This window comes from Oncorhynchus clarkii, chromosome 5 (assembly GCF_045791955.1).
Source record: "Oncorhynchus clarkii lewisi isolate Uvic-CL-2024 chromosome 5, UVic_Ocla_1.0, whole genome shotgun sequence".
NCBI classification, from domain to species: Eukaryota; Metazoa; Chordata; class Actinopteri; order Salmoniformes; family Salmonidae; genus Oncorhynchus; species Oncorhynchus clarkii.
This window is the reverse complement of record NC_092151.1, coordinates 70419912-70438189: the sequence shown is the minus strand read 5'-3', so window position 1 is coordinate 70438189 and position 18278 is coordinate 70419912. Positions and strand designations below refer to the sequence as shown.

At 41.0% G+C, this 18278-nt stretch overlaps 1 protein-coding gene across 5 annotated transcripts in view; it reads right to left on the bottom strand.

Moving 5' to 3' along the window:
- The window catches only part of LOC139409317 (Ral GEF with PH domain and SH3 binding motif 2), a 135135-nt gene extending 120514 nt beyond the window's left edge, over nt 1–14621 (bottom strand). For 3 of the 5 annotated variants that reach the window (XM_071154269.1, XM_071154268.1, XM_071154270.1), the window contains exon 1: nt 14507–14612. The gene's annotated coding sequence lies outside the window, so the exon portion shown is untranslated. Of the gene's footprint in view, nt 1–3029; nt 3052–14506 lie in introns of those variants that run through there. The other 2 variants (XM_071154271.1, XM_071154267.1) reach the window with 2 other exon arrangements.
- Between the last annotated feature and the right edge of the window lie 3657 nt (nt 14622–18278).

The following is an 18278-nucleotide window of genomic DNA, read 5'->3' as shown; positions in this document are numbered from 1 at the left end:
TGCGAAAATTCGCAGCATCCTTAACAGGTTTTAATCCACACATAAAACGGTCAACCGAATCATTTCTAGTCATCTCTCCTCCTTCCCGGCTTTTTCATCATTGAACTTATATGGTGATTGGCATCTAAACTTCCATAGTATTACCACAACGACCGGCAAAACAGTTAATCTTTCAATCACCCATGTGGGTATAACCAATGAGGACATGGCACCTTTTTCAGATACACTAATCACAAAAAAGAAGCAGGCATGGTAAATGACTGAGATTAGGGTCTGTGTACAAAAGGGGTATTATTATTATACGCGTGGAGGGGAACACAGACACACACAAGTGTTTGCTCTCAGAGTTCACTGGGTCAGAGTGCACATTGCACGCTGGAAAGGAACAAAGCCTGACACCCAAATGCTCATGCATGCTCTCACACACACACACACACACACACAGAGGATCTGTATAAAACCTCTGAGAAAAGGGGAGAACAGGAAGAGGAGCGAGAGCAGTAGAGCCCCCTCTCATTGGAATAAAAGCAGGCAGAGCAGAGGGAGGCAGTATATATGGGCTGTTATTTTTCCATCACACAGTCATGATGGATTGATCCTTTCTTCTTTCCCACAAAGAACAGAACAATGTTACATTGTACGCTTCTGTCAGAGTGAGTGAGTGAGTGTACGGGGGGGGGGGGGGGGGGGGGGGGGGGGGAGACACTGTCTAATGGAAGAGGAGCAACAGCTGCGGCCTGAACAAACAGTTGCATCTCTTCAACCGCTACACACCTCTCATCCCCTCGCTCTTTCTCTCCCTCCCTGAAAGAGCCGCTCAAACCTCTCTCTGGGCCACCTCTCCTACAGAGCAACATGTCCAGGGGCCACACGCACACAATATTAATGTATTTTTCTCCTCACAGAAGACAAGTACATACAGGATGCATGGCCTTCCAAACACTCATTTCTATTGATTTTTTTTTTTTTACATTTAAATAGGCAAGGCATTGTTTCCACCTGTGTCTCCCAGCCTCCCCTCCCCTTCCACTTTCACACAAAGGAAACTAAAGAAGTTGAAAAATATATCAAACAGAAATAAAAAAAAAATGGATGGTGTTCAGAGATAGGTGGGAGGGGTTGAGTGGAGCTCAAGGGTGGGATTAAAAACAACTAATACTGTGTCCGTAAAATGTATATACAATGCATTCGGAAAGTATTCAGACCCCTCAACTCTTTCCACATTTTTTTTACAGCCTTATTCTATAATTATTTAAACATTTCTCCCCCCTCAATCTACACACAATACCCCATTATGACAAAGCATAAACAGGTTTTTAGAATTCCCGTTTCGCATGGTCAGTCCTTTAGGTGCCTTTCGGCAAACTCCAAGCGGGCATTCATATGCCTTTTACTGAGAGGCTTCCGTCTGGCCTGATTGGTGGAGTGCTGCAGAGATGGTTGTCCTCTGGAAGGTTCTCCCATCCACAGAGGAACTCTGGAGCTCTGTCAGTGACCACCGGTTTCTTGGTCACCTCCCTGACCAAGGCCCTTCTCGACCCGATTGCTCAGTTTGGCCGGGCAGCCAGCTCTAGGAAGAGTCTTGGTGGTCCCAAACTTATTCCATTTAAGAATGGAGGCCACTGTGTTCTTGGGGACCTTCAATACAGTATAAATGTTTTGGTACCATTCCCCAGATCTGTGCGTCGACACAATCCTGTCTCGGAACTCTACGGACAATTCCTTCGACCTTATGGCTGGTTTTTGCTCTGACATGCACTGTCAACTGTGGGATCTTATATAGACAGGTGTGTGCCTTTCCAAATCATGTCCAATCAACTGAATTTACCACAGGGACTCCAATAAAGTTGTAGAAACATCTCAAGGATGATCAATGGAAACAAGATGCACCCGAGTTCAATTTCGAGTCTCATAGTAAAACGGTCTGAATACTTACGTAAATAATTTGTTTATTATTAATCAAATTTGCAAAAAAATAATGTTTTCGCTTTGTCATAATGGGGTTGAGTGTAGAATAATTTAGATTTTTTTTTTCAATCCATTTTAAAATAAGGCTGCAACAAAATGTGGATAAAGTCAAGGGGTCTGAATACTTTCTGTCGGTTCAGAACTTGTGAAACAGCTCAGTTAAAAATATGGCAAAATAGAAAAGGAATAAAAAAAGGATACTAAAGAAACTTCCAGAAACGTTCCTCAGAGTGGAAGAGCATGTTTATCCAGGTCCCTGCATGTCCAAACCTGTCTCAGTTGTAGAGGAAGCACACACACACTCAGTGGTCATGCCTGTGATAAGACACTTCTGCCATCTCGTCTCGCTCCATTCAGAATGAATCTCACTGACACACAAGTCATCTCAAGTTTCTGACACACCATCAACATTCACTGCATGTCTATACCCAACAGGCAGAGAGAAAGCGTGGGAAGGAACAGAGGTGGGGAAAGGGGTGGTAAGTGTCGTATTCTTTAAAATCACAGGCCCATAGTAAACCTGAGAGGATATTACAAGGGAAGAAGGGGATAAAGCGTAGTGTGTACACATGCGTGCGTCCTCCTTGGCTCTATAGGGCAGACAGTGAGCTGAGCTTTTATCTGATGATCCTCTCTCAGGGCTCTGGACCAAGTTCACAGCTTTCCATGACACAACCAGCTAACAGCTCAGCTCACCCGGACAGGCCAACAATGCTGAGCCGAGCCACAGGGACCAGACACACTGCAGGGTGACAGAGGGCTGGGTGGTTACTACCCAAGGTAAGGCCTTCATGGGTTCTAGAAGGAGGGAGATTAAAGTGTCAATACAGGAGTAAGCTTAACTGTTTTCAATCCCAAGTGTTTCTTTCTCCCACTGCGGGTTTTTGCGGTCGTCTGCGTTTCAGAGCCCAAGCTAAGGTCAGTGCAGTGAGTAGTAATGCCCAGTAAAGTGATTGTTATACTTCCACCCATTGGTCTTGAGTGTAAACAGTGGCATCACAGGTCCCTGGAGAATCCCTTGCTAGACATGTGCCCATCAGGATGTAAAACATGTTACTCACCATCTTGGTCAGGTTCCCTCCCAACTGTGTGTCTGTGTGCTCTTTGGGGTGTGAAGATATCTACAGATGGAGCACACATGTATGTTATAAACTGACGCCTCCTACACAGGCCAGGGAGACTGAGTAGAGTAGTACAACAAAGAAAATCTGGAGAAAAGGGCTTCCAGTTCACTTCACTCACAGGGTAAGCAGAGGCTCTAAAGGGGAAATCTGGGCAAGCCAAGAGTGTCTCTAATGATAAAGACACAGGAGTAGTATTCCAGGTTTGGTTCTCTTTGGGAAAAATAAATGTTTAAACCCAGGTTCATTTCTACACAAATAAAATAGTTATTTGTTACATGCTGTGTAGACTAACAGTGAAATGATTACTTACCAGGTCCCGAAATTCCCAGCGGCAGTAATGCCCATATAAAAAATAATCCATGCTTTGCAGCCAAAGTGGCCATTATGTCTTTGGACTGAATATAATAATTATAATTTGCTTCTCCCGGCTGCCAATCGCCCTACTCCGCAGCACTTATCACACATGGCTCTCGCAGATCTCAATTCTTATTAGCGAATGCACGTTAAGTGATCGTGTCCTCAGGCGTCGCAGCGCCGAAGAAGGCCTACAAGTGCAGACCGACACGTCAGGGATGGAACGGTGCATGTCCTTATCAAATTCCGAGGCGCATATTGAAGTTACACATTTCCTCTGGCAACAAGATGAGTAGAGAACAGAAAGAGCATTAGCCCATGTCAATCTACTATCCCCCATAGTTACCCAACATTATCTATTGGTCAGGCTTGTCATTCTGTGTCAGAAATATGACTAAGATCGTGTCCACGGCTGCTGGACAACAAAAAAAGTTATTTGAAAACCAATAGGACATGAGAGAAATAACCTACTGGTTTCAATGACATATGAGGAAGGGTTTATAAAATAATTCCCTCTGCATTCCTATGGTAGGAATTTGGCTAAGAACAGCCAGGTTTTAAACAATTAAGTTTACGGTTAAATAGTTTCAAAATGTAGACTGCCTCTGGTCAGATTGCAATGATGTTGTGGTGTGCAACAGGCACTGGCTTTTCTCACCCATCTGTGCGACAGAATAAAGCCTTTAGATGTTAATATTAATTATCCTCCATTATATATATTTGTCAAAATATGACTGGCGTTAAGCCTATACTGCAATTACAGCATTACCACAAAAAAATGAATGAGGCAAGTGGAAGAAAGTAAGGAACTTGTCTATCGGCCCCGAATTAAAAACCAAAATTGGTTAAAACTTCTTTGGGATTGGTGTCCCGTCCACAGGACAGTTGAGCTAACGTAGGATAATGCGATTAGCATGAGGTTGTAAGTAAATAACGAATAGCAATGACAAGTATAAAAATAAAAAAATAGCATGGCTATATACATGGTTACACATGGGATAAACAAACGCACAGTCAATAACACAATAGAAAAATCTGTATACAGTTTGTGCAAATGAAGTAGAGAGGTAAGGCAATAAAAAGGCCATAGTGGAGAATAGAGGTCGACCGATTAAATCGGAATGGACGATTAATTAGGGCCGATTTCAAGTTTCCATAAATCGGAAATTGGTATTTTTGGGAGCAGATTTGACTATTCTTTTTTTTTACAGCTTTATTTAGTCTATTTAACTAGGCAAGTCAGTTAAGAACACATTCTTATTTTCAATGACGGCCTAGGAACTTTGGGTTACCTGCCTTGTTCAGGGGCAGAACGACAGATTTTCACCTTGTTTTACAAGGGTATGTTTGGCAGCATGAGTGAAGGATGCTTTGTTGCGAAATAGGAATGATGTGATGTGGACGCCAAGGAACTTGAAGCTCTCAACCTGCTCCACTACAGACCTGTCGATGAGAATGGGGGCGTGCTCGGTTGTCCTTTTCCTGTAGTCCACAATCATCTCCTTTGTCTTGAGCATGTTGAGGGAGAGGTTGTTGTCCTTGCACCACACAGCCAGGTTTCTGACCTCCTCCCTATATGCCGTCTCATCGTTGATCAGGTGTAGGCTTGTGTCATCAGCAAACTTAAATGGTGGAGTCATGCCAGGCCATGCAGTCATGAGTGAACAGGGAGTACAGGAGGGGGCGGTTAAGAATGTCCATTTCAACAGCCACATTGGCGGGTGGTCAATTTGCAAGGCTGTACAGAGCAAATATTACATTTGTAAATATAAAGTCAAAAGTATGAGCACAGCTGTTTTCAAAGTATTTCTGCTAGTTTGTTTCATAGATGCTAATTGCACAAAGAAATACAAATCCTATATCCCACCTCGCGCAGGGGAGCTGTGTGCAATGAGTGAAGTGCTGATGGATCTACTTTGAGGCGCTGCGCATGCACAGGCATAAAAGTTGGTATAATTTACTCGGTAGTCTACAAAATGAGACTGTTGTGGTTCTTAGCCATTTACATTGTTTTTTTTCACAGGCTCTGTTGTTTTTCCAATGTTAGTTTGAGTTTTCTCCTTCAACTGATAGCGAATGAGACGACCTAGTCAGATCCCAAATCACACACGGTAACCTCCCACCCTAAAAGAGGAAGCTGAACATGTGGTCTCTGATATTTTTGATTAAAAGACTGGTCACAAAAAAAATTAATTAAAATTGATCAATACACCACATTACTTCTTACTAAAACATTCTTGTTTTAGAAACATTACAAAACATGGTCATCTTATTTTAAAACGTGTTTAATGTAATTATGGCTCCAACAATATTTAGTGTGAAATAAATATATTAATTTATATTAGTATTTTTGTTTTGATCTACATGCTACAGGGGCTGGAGGACCAAAAGAATATATACATTTTAGGCCCTGGGTTCAGACATGAGATACTCATTAAAATAAAACTTTGCAAAGAGTGAGTCCATGCAACCCATTATGTGACTTAAGCAAATGTGTAATCCTGAAATTATTTAGGCTTGCCATAACAAAAGGGGTTGAATACATGACTTAAGACCTTTAACCTTTTCTAGGGCAGCCTCGGCAACATTCCGCTGAAAAGGCAGCGCGCGAAATTCAATAATATTTCTTAGAAATATTTAACTTTCACACATTAACAAGTCCAACACAGCAAATGAAAGATAAACATCTTGTTAAACTCTAGGGTAGCAGCATTCGGAATTTTGGATGAAAAGCATGCCCAAATTAAACGGCCTGCTACTTGGGCCCAGAAGATATGATATGCATATAACTGGTAGATTTGGATAGAAAACACTAAAGTTTCCAAAACTGTTAAAATAGTGTCTGTAGGTATAACAGAAGTGACTTAGCAGGCGACAACCTGAGAAAAATCCATTCAGGAAGTAGTTTATTTTTTGGTTCTGTAGTTTTCTATTCAATGCCATTACAGTATCCATTGACATAGGACTCAATTTGCAGTTCCTATGCCTTACACTAGATGTAAACAGTCTTTAGAAATCGTTTCAGGCTTGTATTCTTATAAATGAGGGAGTAAGACCAGTCTGAACGAGTGGACCCTAACGTGACGCTGAGTTTTTTCAGGCACATGTGCATTTCTTGTTTACCTTTTATATTGACGAAGTTATTGTCCGGTTGAAATATTATAGATCATTTAGGCTTAAAAACAACTTGAGGATTGAATATAAACATTGTTTGAAATGTTTCTAATGAACTGTACTGATACAATTAGGATTTTTTTGTCTGATGTTTTTGACCGAGTTTGAGCTTGTGGATTACTGAAGAAAACGCGCTAACAAAACTGAGGTTTTTGGATATAAAGAGAATTCATCAAACAAAAGGAATATTTGAGTAAATTAATGTCTTCTGATTAACACCATATTAATTACATTTCTCTCTATTTCTGAGTTTAACGCTTCTGCTTGGCTGGTTACTGTTTGTAATAATTTGTTAACTGGGCTATGTTCTGGGCTAGGTATGCTTTCACCAAAAAGCATTTTATAAATATGACATTGGTTGGTTTAACAAGAAGTTAATCTTTAAACCTATGTAAAAATATGTTTTCTTTTCTGTTTTTTTATTATGAGCATTTCTGTAATTGAATTTGGCGCACTGGAACCTCACTGGATGTTGGCCAGATGGGATGCTAGCGTCCCACATACCCTAGAGAGGTTAATCCAACATTCGTGTCAGATTTAAAAAATGCTTTACAGTGAAAGCACAACATATGATTGTTAGGTCATAGCCAAGTTTTAAAAAAACACAGCATTTTTCCAGCCAAAGAGAGGAGTCACAAAAAGCACAAATATAGATAAAATGAATCACTAACCTTTGTAATCTTCATCAGATGACATCATGTTACACATGTATGTTTTGTTCAATAATGTGCATATTTATATCCAAAATTCTCAGTTTACATTGGCACGTTAAGTGCAGTAATGTTTTGATTCCAAAACATCCGGTGATTTTGCAGAAATACTCATATAAACATTGATAAAAGATACAACTGTTATTCACAGAATTAAAAATGGACTTCTCCTTAATGCAACCGCTGTATCAGAATACAAAAGAAATGTACCTAAAAAGCATAATCTGAGAACGGCGCTCAGAACCCAAAACAGCCAGAGGAATATCCACCATTTTGGAGTGAATAAAGTTAGAAATAAAACCATAAATATTCACTTACCTTTGATGATCTTCATCAGAAGGAACTCCCAGGAATCCCAGTTCAACAATAAATTACTTGCTCCATAAAGTCCATAATTTATGTCCAAATAGCCACTTGTTGTTAACATGTTCAGCCCAGTAATCCAACTTCATGATGCGCAGGCACTCTGTCCTGACAAACTCGAAAAGTTCTGTTACAGTCCTTTAGAAACATGTCAAACGATGTATGGAATCAGTCTTTAGGATGTTTTTAACATAACACATCAATAACACATCAATGTTCCAACCGGAGAATTCCTTTGTCTGTAGAAAAGCACTGGAACGTGAGGTAAATCTGCCGAGAGCGCACGTCATGAGACCAAGGCACTCTGCCAGAACACTGACTGAGGTCTCATGAGCCCCTCCTTTATAGTAGAATCCTCATTCAAGTTTCTAAAGACGGTTGACATCTAGTGGAAGCCGTAGGAAGTACAATTTTATACATATCTCAATGTGTATTTGGTAGGCCAAGCTTTGAAAAACTACAAAACTCAATGTCCCACTTCCTGGTTGGATTTTTCTCAGGTTTTCGCCTGCCATATGAGTTCAGTTATACTCACAGACATCATTCAAACAGTTTTAGAAACTTCAGTATTCTCTATCCAATACTACTACTAATAATAAGCATATATTAGCATCTGGGACAGAGTAGGAGGCAGTTCACTCTGGGCACGCTATTTATCTAAAAGTGAAAATGCTGCCCCCTATCCCAAAAAGGTATTAAGCTTTTCATTTGTAAACTTTTCTAAAAACATAATTCCACTTTGACATTATTGGGTATTGCGTGTAAGCCAGTGACAAAATATCATTGAATCCAATTTCTAATGCATGCTGTAAAAACAAAAAATGTGGAATAAGTCAAGAGATGGGAATACTTCCTGAAGGCACTGTACAGTATGTACATATGTAGGGTTAAAGTGACCAAGCAACCAACAGGATAGATAAGGAAGCAGCAGGTAGACATTTGATTAGCTATTTAGCAGTCTTATGGCTTGGAAGTAGAAGCTGTTCAGTGTTCTGTTGGTTCCAGACTTGGTGCACTGGTACTGCTTGCCGTGCGGTAGCAGAGAGAACAGTCTATGCCTTGGGTGGTCTTCCTCTGACACCGCCTGGTATAGAGGTCCGGGATGGCAGGGAGCTCTGCCCCAGTGATGTTGTGAGCCGTACTTACCACCCTCTATAGCGCCTTGCGGTCGGGTGCCTTGCAGTATCCGTACCAGGTGGTGATGTAGGCAGGCAAGATGATCTCAGCGGTGCAGCTGTGGAACTTTGAGGATCTGAGGGGCTATGCCAAATCTTTTCAGCCTCCTGAGAAGGAAGAGGAGCTGTCGTGCTCACTTCACAACAGTGTGGACCATGTTAATTGCTTAGTGATGTGGACACCGAGGAACTTCAAGCTCTTGACCCACAGCGCCATTGATGGGGGTGTGCTCACCCTTACGTTTCCTGTAGTCCACGATCAGCTCCTTTGTCTTGCTGACGTAGGAAGGAAGATAGTCTGTCGGCTTTGAAGAGCCCAGGGTACTATCCTAATTGCTCAAAGACTGGTCTGTCATTGCTCAATGTAAACCGTGATTAGTCTCCACCCTACTGTGATATGTGGAAGTGAAAGTCGATAAACATTCTCCTGAGTGACAGCCCAACGGCTAAGCTGGCAGACAGACTGGTACAGGACCCCATGGGCCCTCGACCACGGGGCATGGGCACAGAACACAGACGTAACCTTCTGCTATCACAGTGACACATTCCGGTCCACACATTTGCACGCAAACACCCCCCTTCATTCAGTCAGGCGTTATCAATACAGACACCCACTTCAGTAGGCAGCCAGCACCATCAGACACCCCACATACACCCAGTCACACAACCTCCCAGTCTCCCACAGATATGAATAGTCCAAAACGGGCTTTAAAGTGACATGATGGAGATGGAGAGATAGCGAGAGAAACCTCCTGCTGTTGGACCATTGAGTCTAGTTAGACTTAATGACACAAGCCAGAAGGAAAAAGACTGAGTAGGATGAAGATCCCCCTCATGTCTTCAGTCAGTCAGTTGTATGCCTACTCTGCAATCTGTCTTGTCAGTCTCATAAGGCTGCCCCGTCCCCAGCCAATAGACGGGTTGGTTGTTCAGCAACAAAAACCAAACACACGCAAAACTAGAGGGCAAGATAGACAGGGTTGGCTTAGATTGTTGACAACATGTAAACTTTTTTCGTCAAATTTGCACAATGAGCACTTGTCTCAAATACAGTCACAGTTGGTATCAAGAACTAGATGAAATGACTGTTTGTCGCTATCTGGCCATCCAGAATCACAACAACTCATGGACTACTGCCCCATTGAAAAGCGTGCGTCATTTGTGATGTCGGCTAAAGCCATCATAGACGAGCCAGCCTCCAGCTTAACTTAAAATACCAATACAGAGACACAGACAGACACACATGGACCAGGAGGACACGTAAAGTACTTGAGAAAGTCCCTCCGACAAGGGACAAAACCCAGAAACCTGAGACAGACCAGGGCGCAGACATCTGAGTCTGACGCACATCTTGTAGCGCATACACACATGGGTATTGTGCAAAAATGTGATCGGAAAAAGGCCAATTCAAGCAAACAAGTCCGTTTAATTGATGAGACACTGATGCAAGATAGAGATTCCGGTGAAACTTTCATTTACTAACGCTTGATCAAATCTCTGACTGTGACCAATATGTCTGCTCTGACTATACTGTACACAGTGTACACTATATAGCAGCCACCTTCTGCATGAGATCAGCACTGGCCAGCAAAACAAAGCTTTTAGCTGTAATAATCCTGTGTCAAACCAACACTTATAATTACAGATAGAAAGAATGGCAGCTGTCAAACAGTCCTGCGGGCAGCAGCAGAGTAACTGTGGATTAGCCTTCTGCCAGATGCTCACTCTGTTGTGTTAACAAACTATCATGACATTCAGTTTGACGCATGCGTTAATGGGAGCAGAAACAAACAGGAGAATATTAAAGCCCTTTCTGATTGTCTCAAGGATATGGGAACTTGGGATCACTTCTGTAAACAACCAACATCTCAATCACTTTGATAAAAATCTAACTTTTGATTCTTCATGTCTGAGACCAAAGATCAGCCTCACACCAAAGCAACTCATTCCTTGCCCAGGGAGTGGAACACTGTTTAACTGCACGTCTTACATTTTTATATACAGTGAACACTTTAGCAGGTGGGCTATTTAACATGGTGCGGCCTAAAGGACATTTTCCATCTTTACACAAACCCTTTACTCATCTCACACAGTTTGTCTACTCTATTGTCACTGTAAACGAGAGTCAGCAGGTAGCCTAGCAGTTAGTGTTGGGCCAGTAACCGAAAGGTTGCTAGTACGAATCCCAGAGCCGATAAGGTGAACAATCTGTTGATGTGCCCATGAGCCCAGCCCACTTGCTCCAGGGTCACCTTTGATAATGGCTGACCTTGGCTGTGACCCCACTCTCTAATGGTGTCTCAGGGGGACTTGGGATGAGCAAGAAATACATTTCACACATGTAAAATATACATGAGTAAAATGTGTCAAACCAGACAAACAAGAACATACCTAATTATTTTTATCAGATCGCGTTTCACGTAGAAGCAAATTGCAGAAGAAATATCTTGCTGCGTTTTGTAAAGGCAGATCTAAAATCATACTTATTGTAATTTCTGCTCAGACTAATACTGTGTTTCAGTTTCACTCCTCCACTGATGAGAATTCAGGAATGGGCATTCTATCAGCAGATCTATCAGCAGATGCTACTTTTCTCCACTATTCTTCTCAGTGCAGTCTACTTTTCTCTGGTAAATGGAAAGACTAAGTTAGGAAATGTAGCTGGCTACATTCTTTCTATGATAAACAGAAATGATGACCATGCATCATTCTTGGAAAAAACACCATGCTTTTTTATTGTAGGAACATTTACTTGTGTGGCAACTGGTGATTTTTAACCTTTATTTAAACTAGGCAAGTCAGTTGAGAACAAATTATTATTTACAATGACGGCTTACCCCAGCCAAACCCTAACCCAGGCGACACTGGGCCAATTGTGCTGGGACTCCCAATCACGGCCTGTTGTGATACAGCCTGGAATCGAACCAGGGTCTGTAGTGATGCATCTTGCACTGAGATGCAGTGGCTTACACCGCTGCGCCACTTGGGAGCCCTAATGAATGAAGATTTTCTCTGACGAATGTGTTGCACAAATGTATTTTCTGTCAAGGAAAAGTATAGTTGCATGGCCCTGATAACTCTATTGAAGCAAAAACAAAACACTTGAATTTCAATATAAAATGCAGGTGAAAAAGTTTAAAATGCAGATTTCTGAACTCTAACATGACCACTCCCTCCTCCACACAAATAAATGTACAAAAACTAATTTAGTAGAACTGTACAGATGAAAACTTTGGTAACGATATTATGGTAAAATTTCACTCAGGTTTTTATGCGACCACGTTATTCAAACACTTTAAAAAAATATATCTTCTCCAAATTCAGATTCAAAGATGTCATTGTTTACATCCCTTTTTTTCTGCAGACATGGCAGCTTGAGTTTGAAAATATCCCTTTTGGTTATTGAACTACAAATCAAATTGTATTTGTCCCCTGCTTCAAAAACAACATGTTTAAACTAACGGTGAAATGCTTACTTAAGTGAAGTGGATTTACACCCGGTAATGGAATTACATCATGGGTTCCTGATCTGTACTACACAGAAATGCATAATTATGGATAGAAAATGTCATATTTTACAAGTTTGGACATCACAGCAGAGCACAATAGCATACAGTACAGTACTCTGCTGTCCAAACTTGTGAAACATACAACAGGTTCAGATTTGGTCCAGTCTGGTCCGTCTGGACCTTAACATCACGGCCAGAGTGAACTACTTTTCAACATCAGTCAGTGCGCAGTGGGTGATGCTGGTAAAAGCAAATGGAAAGGGGGCTCATGGATAAGTGTCAGTAAGAGGTGACATTAACTGGAGCGTGAGAGAGAAGAAGGGATTGTCCAGACTGTTTTAAAACTACTCGTTTGACCACCAGACAACAGAAAGAAAACCGTTATCTGCTGAAGATAACAGTATGCCAGTGGAGGGGAGGACAGTTACAAGTGACCCAACTGTGGTTTGTGACTATTATGATTTCCCAATGTAGCCAATTCAGTTGCAGTAATTACGTTACAGATTTTTTTAGTTACCAGTAATGGAATTATGTGTTTTAATCACTTATTTCATATAATTAAGTAAAATCACTAACTAATTGGTAGGTATACCATTTCTTGTTAATTCTGAACTTTCATTATCCTCCTCCTCATGAGGGAGAGAAATTAGAAATTATCTTAAAGATGTGGGTTTTTTGTAATGGAATTAGAAGGTACAATGCAATATTTCCTGAATTTACATCAGATAAACAACTTCTAAACTAAAATAAACTAAATATTTTTAAAAGTTTTGATAATGGTAGGCAGGGGTCTTTACATTAACATTATTATGTTTTGATACATTTCTGATACCTTTTAAGGCTTTCCGGTCAATATTTTCTGAAACCCCCTTTGCATCCGTTTATCCAGAAATCAAGTCTTTACTAATGATACACTTATCTTGGATTTATAAAAATATATATATATTTTTTAATCTACATCTTCATTTCCCAATAATATAGATTTACCAATTTGATATGCTACTATGAACTTCATACGTTGGTGCACATGGGTCCTTTTCGATGAAAATGCAAGTAGATGAAGGCATGGTTTTTACTGGGTAAACGGAATTTGGCCTTACATGGCCTGTGTAGGCTTGACTGAAATGTGTTGCTATGTAGTCTCTTTGGCTTTGCCCAGCCAGAGTGACTATTGGCTAGCAATATATTAAATATAATTAAGGCAACAATGAAACATGGCTCATATAGCTAATGATGTGGGACATAAGATGTCCTTGACTGTGCATTACAAATAACATATTAATTAGCCAACGAACACTATCTACCTTTTGGGATCAATTATATTGACCCACGGTCATGCTTTTTAACTGGTATATTGCTGTAGCGCTAGCTAGCGAGAAACACTGATGCCGACATATCCTACAAGAGGCAGACACCACGATGTTGATGCCAACCCGCCATTAAATATTAATAAATTCGTATTGAAACGGCTGTCTGACTAGGTTGATGATTCTTACACGTGTATAAACTAAAGGCCTTTGCATCTCCCTAAACAAAGTGTTGTGGCTTTTCAGACTATCCTCCCACAGCAGTAACCTAACGTAGCAGGAGTGAATACAAAATAAAACGATAACTAGTTATGTTTAAATCCAAGGGTGTGAATAAAACCCCAATGAACGCCCCACCCAATACCCTCCCCGGATCTGGGCGGGTTCTGAGTCCCGAGCAAAGCTACGAGGCCGTTTCAGTGGTCATTAGCTAAGCGCTAACAGCACGCCGGGAACAACACGCGCAAATCACCGTTATTAACAAGCTAACTGGCTAACCTACAAAGCACAAATTGCAACGAGATTAGATGGCGGTTGCTAACTAGTTAGGTCACAGGCTAGCTAGCTAACTTTGCAAAAACGTTGACTACTGTGTGACAAGACAAACGAGAACATTGTATAAGACAATGAGGGCGAGAACTAGCTAGTTAGTTACTGCGACAGATAATACTATTCAACTCAACTCTTTACTTTAACCTTCAAAATAGAAAGCTTACGTTAGTCCAGTTGCTAACGTTAGCTAATCTTCTGCGCAAATTGATGTAGATTCAGGGAAGCTGCTAGACCTATAATAGCTTACGAAAACAGACATAGAACACTCACCACACTGAGATGGGTGCCAGGTCCCTCTTTTCGGGTGAAACACTCGTTTCGTTGTGGCAGCAGATTTCAGAAGCGCCTAAAGGCAGTGTGCTTCGCAACAGCTGTGATCTGTTTTGAATGAGGGTTGAGCAGACACGGCAAATGGGAGGTGTTTAGCTAGTTCTCCCGCCCTCGCCTTTTCTGGTGCCACAAGCTTTTTTAAAGTCAGCTTTTCACACCTGCATTGTACAGCATTTGCCCATTATTATTTTCAAAATTGTTCAAGCACTGTCAAATTGGTTGTTGCTAATTGCTAGACAACCATTTCCAGGTCTTGCCCTACATTGTCAAGTAGATTTAAGTCAAAACTGAAACTCTCACACTCAGGAACATCCACTGTCTTCTTGGTAAGCAGCTAAAGTGTAGATTTGGCCTTACGTTTTAGGTTATTGTCCTGCTGAAAAGTAAATTAATATCCCAGTGTCTGGTGGAAGGCAAACTGAACCAGGTTTTCCTCTAGGATTTAGCCTGTGCTGAGCTCCATTCTGTTAATTTCTTTATCCCCAAAAATTCCCCAGTCCTTAACAATTACAAGCATACCCATAACATGATACAGCCACCACTATGCTTGAAAAAATTAAGAGTGGTACTCAGCTGTATTATATTGAATTTGCCCCAAACATAACACTTTGTATTCAGGACATAAAGTTAATTGATCACATTTGTACTTTTCATGCAGTCAAGTAGGTTACTATTGTGGAGTAACTACAATGTTGTTGATCTATCGTCGGTTTTCTCCTATCACAGCCACTAAACTCTGTAACTGTTTTAAAGTCACCATTGACCTCATGGTGAAATCCCTGACCGGTTTCCTTCCTTTACAGCAGTGGTTCCCAAACTTTTTATAGTCCCGTACCCCTTCAAGCATTCAACCTCCAGCCCCTTTAGCACCATGGTCAACGCACTCTCAAATGTTGTTTTTTGCCATCATTGTAAGCCTGCCACACACGCTATACGATGTGTTTTTGAAACCTAAAACTGAGTGTGAGTTGTCGTCACAACCCGGCTTGTGGGAAGTGACAAAAAGCTCTTATTAGGACCAGGGCACAAATAATAATATAATAATCAATCATTTTACTCTTTATTTAACCATCTTACATTTAAAACCTTGTTTGTTCATCAACAATTGTGAATAACTCACCACACGTTAATGAGAAGGGTGTGCTTGAAAGGATGCTCATAACTGCAATGTTGGGTTGTATCTCCGTCTTAAATAATTTTCCACACACAGTATGCCTGTATATAGTTTTCTTGCTAGTGAGGGCCAAGAATCCACTCTCACATAGGTACGTGGTTGCAAATGGCATCAGTGTCTTAACAGTGCGATTTGCCAAGGCAGGATACCCAATCCAGAAATCTGGCAGTAGCTTCTGATTAAATAAAATTTCCACAGAACCGCTTGTTGCAATTTTGATGATCTCTTGTTCAGATATCAGTAAGTGGACTGGAGGCAGGGCATGAAAGGGATAACGAATCCGGTTGTTTGTGTAATCCATTTCAGAAAAGTTCCTGTGTAATAGCGCACCCAACTCACTCATGTGCTTCGTTATATCACATTTGACGTTGTCAATAAGCTTGAGTTCATTTGCCCCCCAAAAAATCATACAATGATGGAAAGACCTGTGTGTTGTCCTTGTTAATGCAGACAGAGAAGAGCTCCAACTTCTTAATAATAGCCAGAATGTTGTCCCGCACATTATATATAGTTGCGGAGAGTCCCTAGATTCAGATCATTCAGACGAGAGAAAATTAAATGAAATGACAAGTGAAAATTATGGTCAGTAAAGAAAACTTTAAGCTCGTCTCTCAATTTAAAAAAGCGTGTCAATAGTTTGCCCCTAGATAACCAGCGCACTTCTGTATGTTGCAAAAGCGTTACATGGTCGCTGCCCATATCAAGGCATAGTGCAGAAAATACACGAGAGTTCAGGGGCCTTGCTTTAACCATTGTCACTGTAGCATCCAAAACATATTTCAAGCTGTCAGGCATTGCCTTGGCAGCAAGAGCCACTCGGTGGATGCTGCAGTGTAACCAAGTGGCGTCGGGAGAAACTGTATGCGTGTTACCACTCCACTATGCCTCCCTGTCATGGCTTTTGCACCATCAGTACAGATACCAACACATCTTGACCACCAAAGTCCATTTGATGTCACAAAGCTGTCCAATACTTTAAAAAATATCCTCTCCTGTTGTCCTTGTTTCCAGTGGTTTGCAGAAGAGGATGTATTCGTTATTTGACCCCCATAAACGTAACGGACATATACCAGGAGCTGTACCAGGCCTGCCACGTCTGTTGACTCATGCAGTTATAGTGCATAGAATTCACTGACTTGTATGCAAAGCAGTAATTGTTTCAAAACATCTCCTGCCATGTCACTGATGCGTGGTGAAACAGTGTTGTTTGATGAAGACATTGTATAGTTTTTTTGGCCTTTTCCCCCAGCATTGTCCCAGCCATATCCAGGGCAGCAGGAAGAATTAAGTCCTCCACAATAGTGTGGGGCTTGCCTGTCCTAGCCACTCGGTAGCTCACCATATAAGAAGCTTCTAGCCGCTTCTTATTAATGGTATCTGTTGCTTTTATACATGCCTTACTACTTGAAAGTTGTGTTAATTCTCACTCAAAAAACTCCTGTGGCTTATTTTTCAAATTGGCATGTTTTTGTTTCTAAAATGTCTGCGCAAGAGTGAAGGTTTCATCAAGTTGTGAGATAGTACTTTTGCACATATAACACAGTGGCTGAGGAAAGGTACTACTCCCAATATCAGTGAACCCCAAATCAATGCAGTTCTCATCATATTTGCACCTCTTCAATGGTCCAACATCCCTGTCTGTTGTTCGGTGCTTTCCCGGGTAAGAGGGCAGTAGCTCTTCGGCTGCATGAGATTCACAACTGTCAGTGTTCATGCTAGCTGGGCTAACAACAAATGAATAATTACTGATGCTAGCATTGGATGTGCTCGTGGAAGCAGAACAACTTGTGTCATCGACAGGTGCAGGTGTAGTATTGCTGGTAGTGGCAGTACTGTAGAGCTGGTATGTGTCTCTATGGACGCAGGCCTTACTAAACGGACTGCTTGAAAATGTGAAGAATTTTTTAAATTATATATATATACATATATTTAAAAAAAAAAATGTGAATCACATTTTTATTTGGCTTACCTCCGACGGCATTGCACGAACCCCAGTTTGGGAATACCTGCTCTTCGGCAACTGAAGTAGGAAGGATGCTTGTATCTTTGTAGTGACTGGGTGTATTGATACACCACCCAAAGTTTAATTAATAACTTCCCCATGCTCAAAGGGATATTAAAATGTCTGTTTTTTTTCATTTTTTTACCCATCTACCAATTGGTGCCCTTTCCAAGGCATTGGAAAACCTCCCTGGGCTTTGTGGTTGAATCTGTGTTTGAAATTCACTGCTTGACTAAAGGACCTTACATATACAGTTCAAGTCAGAAGTTTACATACACTTGGGTTAGAGTCATTAAAACTAGTTTTTCAACCACCACAAATTTCTTGTTAACAAACTATAGTTTTGGCAAGTCGGTTAGGACATCTACTTTGTGCATGAGACAAGTTATTTTTCCAACAATTGTTTACAGACAGATAATTTCACTTATAATTCACTGTATCACAATTCCAGTGGGTCAAAAGTTTACATACACTAAGTTAACTGTGCCTTTAAACTGCTAGAAAAATTCCAGAAAATTATGTCATGGCTTTAGAAG